Source organism: Vulpes lagopus, chromosome 13 (assembly GCF_018345385.1).
Source record: "Vulpes lagopus strain Blue_001 chromosome 13, ASM1834538v1, whole genome shotgun sequence".
Lineage (NCBI taxonomy): Eukaryota > Metazoa > Chordata > Mammalia > Carnivora > Canidae > Vulpes > Vulpes lagopus.
The window spans coordinates 395431-409455 of record NC_054836.1 but is presented as its reverse complement, the minus strand read 5'-3'; the positions used below and the strand labels follow the sequence as shown (position 1 = coordinate 409455).

General features: G+C 36.7%; 1 non-coding gene across 1 annotated transcript; it reads right to left on the bottom strand.

The window, feature by feature from the left end:
• Positions 1–13586: 13586 nt before the first annotated feature.
• On the bottom strand, positions 13587–13692 carry LOC121475187. The gene has a single exon (XR_005983653.1). It is a non-coding gene; the product is annotated as a U6 spliceosomal RNA (small nuclear RNA).
• Positions 13693–14025: the final 333 nt, after the last annotated feature.

Genomic DNA, 14025 nt, shown 5'->3' with positions numbered 1-14025 from the left:
TTTTTTTTATTTATTTTATTTAATTTTTTAAATTTATTTTTTATTGGAGTTCAATTTGCCAACATATAACATAACACCCAGTGCTCATCCCATCAAGTACCCCCCTCAGTGCCCATCACCCAGTCACCGCCCCCCCCCCCCCCGCCCACCTCCCATTCTACCACCCCTTGTTCGTTTCCCAGAGTTAGGAATCTCTCACGTTCTCTCTCCCTTTCTGATATTTCCCACTCATTTTTTCTCCTTTCCCCTTTATTCTCTTTCACTATTTTTTATATTCCCCAAATGAATGAGACCATATAATGTTTGTCCTTCTCCGATTGACATTTCACTCAGCATAATACCCTCCACTTCCATCCACATTGAAGCAAATGGTGGGTATTTGTCGTTTCTAATGGCTGAGTAATATTCCATTGTATGCATAAACCACATCTTTATTCATTCATCTTTCGATGAACACCAAGGCTCCTTCCACAGTTTGGCTATTGTGGACATTGCTGCTATAAACATCAGGGTGCAGGTGTCTCGGTGTTTCACTGCATCTGTATATTTGGGGTAAATCCTCAGCAGTGCAATTGCTGGGTCATAGGGCAGATCTATTTTTAACTCCTTGAGGAACCTCCACACAGTTTTCCAGAGTGGCTGCACCAGTTCACATTCCCACCAACAGTGCAAGAGGGCTCCCCTTTCTCCACATCCTCTCCAACATTTGTGGTTTCCTGCCTTGTTAATTTTCCCCATTCTCACTGGTGTGAGGTGGTATCTCATTGTGGTTTTGATTTGTATTTCCCTGATGGCAATTGATGCAGAGCATTTTCTCATGTGCTTGTTGGCCATGTCTATGTCTCCTTTGGTGAAATTTCTGTTCATGTCTTTTGCTCATTTCATGATTGGATTGTTTGTTTCTTTGCTGTTGGGTTTAATAAGTTCTTTATAGATCTTGGATACTAGTCCTTTATCTGATACGTCATTTGCAAATATCTCTCCCATTCTGTAGGTTTTTAGTTTTGTTGACTGTTTCTTTTGCTGTGCAAAAGCTTCTTATCTTGATGAAGTCCCAATAGTTCATTTTTGCTTTTGTTTCTCTTGCCTTCATGGATGTATCTTGCAAGAAGTTACTGTGACCAAGTTTAAAAAGGATGTTGCCTATGTTCTCTAGGATTTTGATGGAATCTTGTCTCACATTAGATCTTTCATCCATTTTGAGTTTATCTTTGCAAAACACAGTTTCAGTTAAGCTAATTTTCTGCTTAACACACTGCAGTGACTCCTCATACTTTTAGATCAAGACCATAGTCTTGATCCATTTCTACCCATCACTCTTGCCTTTTATTAAATGAAACTTTTCATTTTGAGATAGTTTCACAAGCAGTGTTAATTAATAATAGAGACATATTCTGTGGAATCTTCATCCAATATCCTTATGATAACATCTTGCAAAACTATAATTGATCACAACCAGGATACTGACGTTCATACCATTAAGATACCCAACATTTTCATCACTACAAGGATCTTTAGTGTTATCCTTTTATAACCAGTGCCCTATCCCTTACTGATCTCCGGCAACACTAATCTGTTTTCCATTTCTATAATTTGTCATTTCAAGAGTATCATGTAAATGGAAGGTACTCAGGTGGCTCAGTCAGTTAAGCGTGTGACTCTTGGTTTTGGCTCAGGTCATGATCTCAGGGTGGTGATATTGATCACTGTGTCAGGCTTCTTGCTGAGTATGGAGCCTGCTTAAGATTCTCTCTCTTCTTCTCCTTCCACCCCTTCCCTGCTCTCACATGAGTGCACTCCCTCTCAAAAACAAAAAAATTAAAAATTAAAAAAGAATGTTCTGTAAATTGAATCCTCAAATATGTAACCAATTGAGTTATGAATCTCTCTGGAGATTTGCCCAAGTTGCTATATGTATCAGTAACTTGATATTTTTTTATTATGATATACCAGTTCATTTAACCATTCATCTACTGAAGGATATCTGGATGTTTTTTAGTTTTATGCTATTTTGAATAGAGCTGCTATAAACATCCAGGTACATGGTTTTGTGTGAGTATGAATCATCTTTTCTCTGGTTAATTGCCTGTAAGTATAATTGTTGCGTCGCATGACAGTTGCATATTAAGTTAAAATCAAAAACAAAAACAACTTGCCAAACTGTTTCCAGAGTGGCTATACTATTCTTCATTACCACCAGTAATGTATCAGTGATCCAGCATCCTGCATCCAACATCTGGTCTTGTCACTAATTTTTATTTTAGTCATTCTGGTATGTGTAGTAATATCTTACCATGGTTTTAATTTGAGAGTTTTTTCTGTATTCTAGAGACTTTGTTGGAAATGTGGTTTGGTTATCCCACTCTGTTGCTTGCTCTTTCATCTTCTTAAGAGGCTCCTGTGTAAAATAGAAGTTTTTCATTTTAATGAAGCCCAATTTATTAATTTTTCCTTTTATGGATCATGCTTTTGGTATCAAGTCTAACTATTCTACATAGTCCTAGGTCCTGAAGATTTTCTCTCTTTTTTTTTTTTTTTTTTTTGAAGCTCTGTAGTTTCACATTTTACTTTTAAGTCTTTGATCCATTCTGAATTAACTTTGTGTTAGCTGTGAGACTGAGGTCAAGGTTTATTTTATTGCCTCTTCATTATCTTATTGCTATAACAGTAAGTTCAGACTGTTTACCTCCATTCACTTGAATCTTTGTCAACAAATCAGTTGGGCATATTTATAGGCATCCATTTCTGTGTTCTCTATTCTTTTCCACAGATCTATATGTTTGTCTAGCAATACCACACAGCTTTGATTACTGTAGCCATATGGTAAATCTTGAAATTGGGTAGGTGGATTCTTCCTACTTTATTTTTCTTTTCAAAATTGTTTTAGCTATTATAGTTCCTTTGCTTTTTCATATACATTATAGAATAATCTTATCTAGATCTATAAGAAAACCTTGCTTGTGGTTTGATAGGAATTGCATCATACCTATATATCAAATTGGGGAAAATTGATATCTTCACTTATGTTGAGCCTTCTAGTTCATAAGCATGATGTGTCTCTTCATTTATTTAGACTTTTTATCCCTTTCATCAGTGATATATTCAAACAGACAAGTATTATGCATCCTGTTAGATTTACATCTAAATAATTTCATTTTCTGAACAATTGTAAATAGTATTGTTATTTTCTTGTCTGTGTATTTGTTTGCTAGCATATAGGAACACAATTGCCCTTCTACATTCTTTTAGGGAAGGTCTTCTAGTGACAGATTCCCTCAGTTTTCTTTAATATAAGAATGTGTTGGTTTCTTTTTCATCCTGAAAGGGTATTTTCACTGGATAAAGAATTCTGGTTTGACGTATCTTTTCTTTCAGCACTTGAGAAATAACCGTGCCACTTCCTCTGACTTCTGTAGTAACTAATGAGAAATCTGCTATTATTTGAACTGTTTTTCTTCTATAGGTTAGGTGTCATTTTTCTATGGCTATGTTCAAGAATTCTTCTGTCTTTAGTTTTCAGAAGTTCAATTATGTTTCTTGGTATGGGTTTCTTTGGGTTTTTCCTGTTTGGGTTTCACTAAACTTCTTGAATCTAGAAGTTTATGCCTCTTGCCAAATTTGTAAAATTTTAATCAATTCTCATGCTTTTCAGCTCTGACCTTGTGCCCACCTTCTTGGACTCTAAACACATGGTATAATTCCACAGGTTTTCAGAGTCCAGTTCATTTTTTTTCCAGTATATTTTTCTGTTTTTCAGATTATATAGTATCTATTTTTCTAACTTCCATTTCATTAATCTTTCATCTGTTCTCTCTATTCTGCTGTTGAGCCAATTACTGAGTTTTTAATATCAGTTATTATATTTTTCAGTTCTAAAATTTCCACTTGGTGGGGTGCCTAGGTGGCTCAGTCAGTTACACATCTACCTTCAGGTCAGGTCATGATCTCAGAGTTCTGAGACTGAGCCCCATGTCCTGCTCCCTGCTCAGTGGGGAGTCTGTTTCTTTCTCTGCTCCTACCTCCACTCATGCTCTCTCTTTCTCTATCAAATAATTAAGTAAAATCTTTAAAAAATAAAATTTCCACTTGGTAATTCTTTGTATGCTCTGTTCCTTTGTTGGATATTTCTATTTCTTTAATAAATCTTTTTTTATTTGTTTCAGACACACTGATAATTGCACATAGAAGCACTTTTATCATGGATGTTTAAATACTGTCCTCAGATAATTCTAACATTTCTATTATATTTTTATTGACATCTATTGATTGTCTTTTTCAATTTGAGTTTTTTTTCTGGTTCTTGGCATGACTAGTGATTTTTATTTAAACTCATCCATTTTTCCTATTATATCCTGAGACTGGACCTTATTTAAACTTTTTTCCTTCTGATACCACTCCAGAAGGAGGAGAGGAAGGAGGACCATCTCATTGTTGCCAAGTAGAGCCAGAAATTCAGATTCCCCATGCAACCTCCTGACATATGAGATGTGGGAGGGAATCCTTGTTAACTGCTGGGCAGGGAGTGAGTTTGGAGTTACAAGCAGTGCCCTACTAACATCACAGTGACTTCATTATCTCGGGGTGATTGTGAAAGTTTTGACTGTCTATTTAGCTTCCTACATGATTTCTAGTAATGTAATTGGAGGTGGTCGGTGCTTATTACTGAAAGCTGGGATGAAAATCTTATCTCCCTATTTGAGTTGTTCTGAAACCACCCTGGCAGGTTTTTCAGGGCACTTGGTAGAGCCTCCTGAGGGTATAAATCTACATTTCCCACACAGTGTTCATCAGCATGGGTGGGAATATGGCTACAGTTTTTCTGTAGTGTTTGACTAGAGTGGAATGATTATTTCAAAGTTTTCTATCTTGGAATGCCTGGGTGGCTCAGGGTTGAGTGCCTCCCTTCAGTCCAGGGTGTGATCCTGGAGCCCAGGGATCAAGTCCTACATTGGGCTCCCTTCGTGGAGCCTGCTTTTCTCTCTACCTTTGTCTCTGAGTCTCTCTTTCTGTGTCTCTCATGAATAAATAAATAAAATCTTTAAAAAAAAAGTTTTCTGTCTTGATGCTTATTCCTTTTTCTCATCCTTTGGCTAGAAAGATCAGATGTCTGTTGGTGTTTTTTGTCTGTACTCATTGATGTTTCTGGGTCACCGACTATTTTGGCTTTAAGTCTAGGATATATAAGATATATAAGGCAGACTTATATATCCTAGACTAGATAGGAAACTTAACCACTCTGTCATTCCTTGAGTCCTGTGTTCCCCAGCCCAATTGCCTTTCTCTCTACCTTTCAGTCTTCTGATGTTTGTTTAATATATAATATCTATGAATTATATTTGTACTTAGCATAAATAGTAGGGAAATATGTTTGTTTCATCTTCCCAGCAGTGGTAATCACCCTTTGCTTTATTTTATTATTATTTTTAAAGATTTATTTATTAATTTTAGGGGGCAGGGGCAAAGGGAGAGGGAGGGAATCTCAAGCACACTCTGTGTTGAGCACGAAGCCTGATGCAGGACTCGGTCTCACGACCCTAAGATCATGACCTGAACCAAAACCAAGAGTCAGACATTCAACTGATTAAGCCACCCAGGTACCATGACTCTTGTCTTTTTTAATTCTCCATTATGCTTTAGATCTTAGCTCAAAAATCTATTCCACTAGGAACCATTCTCTCACTTCTCTTAGGACTGAAATCAATTGACTATTAGAAGCTCTCATGAAATCATGTATTTCTTCTCTATCTAGCATGTATTTTAAAAGAGCAGTATTAAATGAATCTGACTTATTAATGTACTTCCTTTATTAGACTCTAAGGTTCATGTGTGTTGTCATTTTGGCTGTGCTTTAATTATTTTGTCCATAGTACCCAGCAATATGCTTAGCATTAAAAGTAAATTCTTGATAATATTTGTAGAATGAACAATGCAGTGCAACAAAAAAGAAAGTGCAATAAAAAAGAAAGAGCTCCAGTTTTGCAGTTAGATTTTGCCACTCTTCCAGAAGTACCGTCTTTTTAAAAAATATTTTATTTATTTATTCATGAGAAGCAGAGAGAGAGAGAGAGAGAGAGAGAGAGAGAGAGATTGAGAGAGGCAGAGACACAGGCAGAGGGAGAAGCAGGCTCCATGCAGGGAGCCCAACGTGGGACTTGATCCCAGGATTCCAGGATCAGGCCCTGGGCTGAAGGCGGTGCTAAACCGCTGAGCCACCCGAGCTGCCCTTCCTGAACTTTTCTAGGCATTACTCATGCTTTCAGTAAATATTTGATTGAGGAAATAATGTTTAATGCTTGAAGTTGCTGCCAAAAGGGTCTGAATTTTATCTAATTGGTATACTGTTAGGTCTTCAGAATTTAGCAGAATATCTGGTGTTTAATGAATGCATGCAATGAATGAGAAAAGGAATGAAATGGGAAGAATATTAAGGAGACTTTTTGGATACTTAGACTCAGTAGCTTTGGGATGGAGAATTTTGAAGATTCAATGGTAGCACTTAGGATGATTTCTCTAGAACATATGCTATATACATGGCCATAAGTATGTATATGATATCACTAGATTAACGCTGGACTGCTAATTTTACAATTTGAACACTCTTTCAAAAAACTTGAACTTCCTTCCTTTTTCTTTTGCTGCTGCTTCTTAACTCAGTCCTGGTTTTCCACCTGATTTTGCTTAACTGTGTTTCTTGCATGTTCTTTCAGTTTAAAATTGTCTTTATTCTTTTACTAATTATTTATTGAACACCTACTGAACACCTACTATGGCCAAATTAAGATAGTATTTCATATATTGTTGTAAGTGTATCAGTTAAGTAGGAAAGAATTATTCTTGGAAGGAGATCTCCTAATTCTTAGAATTCCAATGCTAAATCGATATTTAACCAGGGTCAAATTACATGACTTGCTGCAAGGCAGCGCTAAACCGCTGAGCCACTGGGGCTGCCCAGAGGTACAGTCTTTATATCTTTTTTGTCCTTTACTGTTTTCTCATATGATAATATTAAGTAATATAACACATAAATTTCTCTACATAATGCATGACATGATGACTTCCAATTTCTAATAGCTATTATTTCCTAGAAAACTGTAGTCTTGTTTTATTTCATTTTTTAAATATTTGATGGCAATCACAGTGCCAAGAACATGGTAGAAATTCAATAATTATTAAGTGGAATTAAATCAATATGTGTTTTATAATTTCATGGGATTTATGTGAAGTTTCTGATGTAACATTATATATCTAAGCAAATGTACATAAAAGGAATAAAGCTTAGAGGGAGAAAATAGTTTTGTTTACAAAGCAAAACAGCTGATTTATCAATGGTTCACCCTCAAACTAGAAGAACAGGTTGAAAATAGTAAATACATCCCAAGGAAAGAGTACAAATGTTCATGCTATAATAAATACTATAGAAAGTTATAAGAACAAGTACACTTGGAAACATACAAAGAAGGTGAACTGTAAAAAACCTCTGAAAAAGTAGATAAAAGAATAGTGGAATCCATTTTGTTCCTTATTCCCAGGAAAAGGGAAAAAGAAAAGTAGGCTTCAAAATATGCACTTGACATTGATTATAGGAGGGAAAGAACTGTAGGGAAAGAGATTTATAGCCTTCTGCTGACCTTTAACAGATCAGGTCTGTGTCATGGGCCTTGGCATTACCCATAGGTGACTATGAAAGGATTATCCTTGGGGATAAAAGTGCCTATTGAATTTGGGGCAGCATGATATGCACAGGCTACCAGATGCTTCCATCTCCTGAGAAAGATGTAACTTGTGATTGTGAGAAAGGAGAACATCATAGGGGAATCCAGAACATGTCTGGTTCAGAATTGAGGGTAAGGAGAATATGGTGAGATAGGAAACTGTGAGTAAATGTGTATAAATGATGGTCAGTGTTTATCCAACATATACTATGTGCTGGGTGCTGATCTAAGAGCTTACATATATTAAATCATTTAACCCATTCTAACTGTTATTCCTATTATGATATGCATGTTGGGATATAGAAGTTACAACATTCTTGTAGGCTTATTAATACTATCTTTCCTGGGTTGGAGATGGGGGGATGGGGTTGTACGTTTGAAATGGGACAAAAGATCTTACACTCTACTGCTATGCTTTCTGTTCTAGGTAGAATGGTGTCCTCTCAAAATTCCTGTATTGAAGTCCTAACCCTTAATACCTGAGGAGGTGATCTTACTTGGAAAAAGGGTCATTGTAGATGTAACTAAAGATGAGGTCACACTGGAATAGGGGGGATCCTAAGTCTCTATTACTGGTTTCCTTATCAAAGGAAGAGAGAGAATGGACACATGGACACACATATGTACAGAAAGCATCCCATGTGAACATGAAGACAGTCATCTATAAACCCAGGAAAGAGGCCCAGAATAGATGGCTCCAGAAGGAACCAACCCTGTCAATATGTTTGATTTCAGAGTTCTAACCTCCAGAACTGGGAAGACAAGAAATTTCTCTTGTTTGAGCCATACAGTTTGTGACACTCTGGTATGATAGTCCTAGCACACTAATATACTTTCCCTGGAGCACTGACCTTTGTGGACATTACATATCCTTTTGAAAATATAAACAGAACAATGGAGCTCTCTACAGAGAAATGCAGATAGCCACAATTTTACATATAATTTCAAGAGTTCACAGATGTTCTGTAGTCCATCCACAGATCCAACCACACCCTAGACCAGAACTTCTCCCAACCTCTTTTTTAGTGATGTCCCTGAACATATTGTCTTACACCAAACATTTACCGTGAAAAAACCTACTCTTTAGTGTGTGGCAGCATCTTATAGCAATAGAAAGAATTATGTTCTGAAGGGTTGGTGCCTTGGAGCTGTGACCTATAAAACAGTATTCAACTTCTTAGAAATACCTTGGGTATTTTTTACAGGGTTTTACCCCTGTAAAAACATGCAGCTGCTTTTCTTTATCTTTGCTTTCTTTGTTTAATTAAGACAAGCTTTCTTTTATAACTGCTACATGTAATTTATAGGGCCAAGCATGGAAACAGAGTAAGCTGTTGTTTTGGTGTGCTTTATTTAGGGAAAGAACTTGAATGCAAAGTGACTATTTATAGTTATATTTAAGGGTGTGAGGAGAACAAAGAAGCTAAGGAGTGGTTCCCCAAGATAGAGGGGCTCTTATGGAGAATATGGGAAGAAGACAAAAACTCATTTTGCTTCCTTCACACCTTGCTTAGTAGTGAGTGTTTAACACATATTCTGAATCTCACATAGTATGTTCTACATGCACAGAGCTGAATTATGAAAATAAATATGAGAACCTGCCTTCATCCCTCTGTGTGTGTGTGTGTGTGTGTGTGTGTGTGTGTGTGTGTTATAGCTATGTCTTGTTGTCTAGGAGTTGGCTTTCTCCTTCTGCTCAAATAAGCCATGTATCTATTATTGTGGTGAAAACTCTGTGAAATTGTCTGTCTTCTCTTGCATTTTCTAGCCACAGATAGAAACTGCCCTTGCCACAGCTTCATGTTATCCTTGAAGAATGCCTTCCACCTGTGTTTGTATGATTTTTCTCTGTCATTTGCTTTGAGGAAGAGATACCTTGTCTTGATAGTGCCAATGCCGCTCATATATTGACTCAGAAGAGTGAGTCTATGTTGTTCAGCTGTCATTAGTATTGTCAAACAAACATTAAGCACCTTGGCAGATAATCTCATCTGCCAACCAAATGAGAGTTCAGAAAGCACAGCTGCCCCTGATGTTTGCTGCCACAGGATAGAGAGATCATCATTTAAGATCCTTCCTCTCATGCTGCTCTCAGAGGCCTATCTGCAGTTCTCAATTATTTGTATCTACTGAAATCCTTCTCACTTTTAACCACTTATGTATGTGCCACTTTCAGGAAGTTCCTGTGAGTCTCAACCGTAAGCGGTATCCATATTTTATGATCTTCCTTAGGTCATAGTATTATACTCCTAGTGCATTTGTTATGTCCACTTCCCAGACTAAGGTGCTGAGAATATGCTTGGTCCTTTTCATTCTGCATCTCTCTCAGTACTTCACACAGGATGCTCACAACAGGATGCTTTGGAATTAAGCCCTTTAATACCTGGCTCTGCCACATAGTCTTCCTGGGTCAATCAGAATTTGAATTGGCTTTTGAATTTGAAGTAGTAGTTTTGCATATAGAATGAAGAATATAGGCAAAGGGACGAAGATGCCAGTCAGTATCATTTACTGAGATCTTACGATATGCAGTGAAAATGTAGTGGGAAATTAAAAGATAGGAAAATAGAGAATGAGGGAAGGAGTTGAGATGGAAATTTGGGAAATAAAATTAAGTTAAAGATCATAAAATATTTAGATTTATATAGCAATTTTCTTTCAAGGAACTTAAAGGAATTGCAGTAATATGGGCACATGTCAATCCATTGCTATACATTTTATATCACCAGAGATAAGATAATGCCTGGAAGCAAGGAAGAATTCAGTTAATATTTGTGGGATGAGTATATGAAGTTCTTGGTATTTTGGAAGAAAGCGGATTTATTAAATAACACTGGATTGCAAAAGGATGGTAGAGAAAACTAAGACTGATTTCTAGGCTTTAGCCTTAATTTTAGGAAGATATATGGTGGTGGCAGAGGGAAGGGTGGAAAACAGTGGTAAGAGAGTTGATCAGATCTTGAATCTTCCTGGTAAAAAGATGAATGGGATGTTGGTACAAATGCAAATTATTAGACACTTGGCTCTACTCTGTTCAGCTCCCAAAGTATCAGGCCTCCAACAAAAGCCTGAGGTCTAAATATGCTGTGTCTCAGCAAACTTATCTAACATATCTGATAGTGAAAGTTTTTCTATTGTCGTGAGAATACTTAACGTGAGATTTAACTTCTTAACAAATGGGTAAGTGTACAATACAGTACTGTTAACTATAGCCACAATGTTATATAGTAGATCTGTAAAAACTTAATAATCTTGCATAACTTTTTTGAAAGACATGCTCCCAGGCTGCCTTAAAGCAAGACATCACTCCTTCTGTTAGATTTATCACTTGAAAAAGAAACACTTTGAATTATGCACAGTGAGTAACCCTGAAATAATATTGATAGTGTTCTTTTTCTTTGGGCATAATGCAAAATGGGTGTGAAAGTGGGTACAAGAAGTGCTACAAATTAACAGAAATAATATAGTGAAAGTGAAGAAAGAAAAAGCCCAGCTTAAAATACTTTGTCCAGTAAATAATTATCAAAAACCTAGTGTGCACCAGTAAATAACACTCTAAAGGGAAACACATTGGTTTTTTTGGGGAATAATGAAGGTGATTTGGCTGAGAGCTGTGGGAAGTGAGAGAATAGAATGGTAGGAGATAAGAGTTGACAGGTGGCTAGAGACAGATCTAGAGGTGATAAGCAGTTTAGATTTTATTCTAAGTGTGATGCCTATACTCTGGAAGCTTTTTTTTTTTTTTTTCTTTTTAGAGAAGGGGAGAGAGGAGGAGGAGGAGGGACAGAGGGAGAGGGAGAGAGAATCTAAGCAGACGCTATACTCAGAGACTGGTGGGGCTCAATCTCAGAACTCTGAGATCATGACCTGAGCTGAAAACAAGAGTCTGAAACTTAACATCAAGAGTCTCATGCTTAACTGACTAAGCCACCCAGGCACCCCACCCTGGAAGCTTTTGAGTGAAGTGACATAACCTGATTTAGTTTTTAAAAGCACTGTCTGGTTGTCTGGTGGAGAATGAAGTATAGTAGGGCAGAAATGGAAGCAAGTTGACTGATGGGCATGCTATTGTGCTAGTTGAGGTAGGCATGAATGATAACACACAAGGATGGTAGAAGGAGAGCCAGCAAAAGTGACTGGATTTAGGAAATGTTTTGAGATATACAAGTTGACAAGACTTGCAGATAAATTGATTGTAGGGGAGAGGGAAAGAAATTCAAAGATGACCTCTAGGTTTTTGTACTTAACTTCTGAGTCAGGTGAAGAAGACTGGAAGAAGCTCTGGAGGGGGCGCAAGGCTGCTGCTCTAGGTAGATGCCTAATAGACACTCACTGGAGAAGATGAGTAGGTTAGGCTGATGGATACATGATCCTGGGATTCAGGAGGAGGTCAGGGCTGGATACATGCTTTGGGTAGTCATTAGCAGAAAGATGGTATTAATATGCAGAAACTAGATACAGCCATATGGAAAAGTATTGATAGAGGAGAAAATGGAGCCTGGCCTGCTTCCTGGGCACTCTAGCATGTAGAAATCAGGAAGAGGAAAAGGATACAGCAAAAGAAACGGAGAAGGGTGGGCAGCTGAAGAGGCAGGAAAATTAGCATAGTAGAGTGTCAAAAACAAATACATGTCAGTACGGAAGTGATAACTGTGTCAAACACTGCTGGAGGGTTGAGAGAGATGAAATTTGAGAACTGGCCACTAGGCAGAGCAAGATGGAGGTGCTGATAAATTGACTGAAGCAGGCTGAGAAGATAGTAAGCAGCAAGGAAGTTGAATTAACTATGTCCACTAAGTTTAGCCACAAAGGGAAAAAGAGCAATGAGACCATGATTACAAACAGGAACAATTCATCCACTGCAATGGGAGGAAAGGTAGAATTTAAGGGTATAGATGCAGGTAAAGACCAATTTGATATTGAAAACAAGAAACCATTATCTTCAGACGGCAAGAAAAAAAAAGAGTAAAACAATTGTACTTTCTTCAAAATCATCCATTGCCATGTTTGATATTTAATGGAATGTTGGAACGTGGAAGAATGGAAACTGCAGTAGGGTTGTGATTACTCTCTTGGTGTAAATTTATTTTCATGCTTCATGTTTATATGCCAGTTGTTTAAACCAGTAATTTTAATCCTTAGGAGAGCTTTCTAGACAATTCTGTGAAAAATAAGTAACATGAAACCATTTAAAATGCTTTAAATTGCTGCTTTGGCATCAAGCTAAAACATAATTTTGCTTTGATTACTATGTCTTGTTCTGCATGTATCTCTAAAAGTATTTAAAAAACATAGTGGAAAATTTAGTGGTAACAGGTGATTCTACAAATAGTTATTCTTTTGGACTGTTATGCAATAAGCATAAATATATAAACAAAAACACCTTGCTCTAGTTTCTTAAAATTATAATATTCAGAAGTTTAATGCTATTTGTCTCTGCTTTGCTGAGTAACAGTGGACAAGCAATTTAGCTATTCCATAACCATTCAAATATGTAAAATTGTTGACAAAATGACTAAGGTTTTATGATCTCAGGATCCTCATAATGAAGCAGGATTAAAACATATTTTTCCAATTTTTGTATTGTAATAAAATACATATAAGATTTACCATTTTTTAAGAGAGGGAGATAAGTGGGCAAGGGACAGAAGGAGATGGAGAGAGAGAAGAGAGAATCTCAAGCTTAGAGAATCTCTAGGCTTGATCTCACAACCCTGTGATCATGACCTGAGCCAAAATCAAGAGTAAGATGCTTAACTGACTGTGTCACCCAGGTGCCCCTATCATGGTACTATTTTTAACAGTTCAGTATCATTAAGTACATTCATACTGTTGTGCAACCGTCACCGCTATTCATATCCAGAACTCTTTCATAAAAATAAGAAAGTCTTTATGAATTTTCATGCCATCATTGAGCAGGTGCCATGCCAATCTTCTCTGTAATGTTCTAATCTTAGTATATGTGTGCCAAAGTGACCACTTATTCACAGTTTATTTTTTTTATTCACAGTTTAAAGAAAATACTTATTTACATAAATAGAAAAATTATAGAAACTGTGTCTCTGAAAGATAAGCCAGAACCATTTGATTATTATTATCAAAATAAAGGCTTAGATCAATTCCATAATATCAAGATATTGAGTCATGGAGGGTGACTATGATTTTTTTCCATAAAATACCCTTTGATTGTACACTCAGACAGAATATGGGATAGATTATTTGAACCAAAATGATCATGCTCTATTTTCCTAATTTTCTGGTTGAAAATGAAACAACTAAACAATGATTCAAATTCAAATTGATTGAGTTCTTA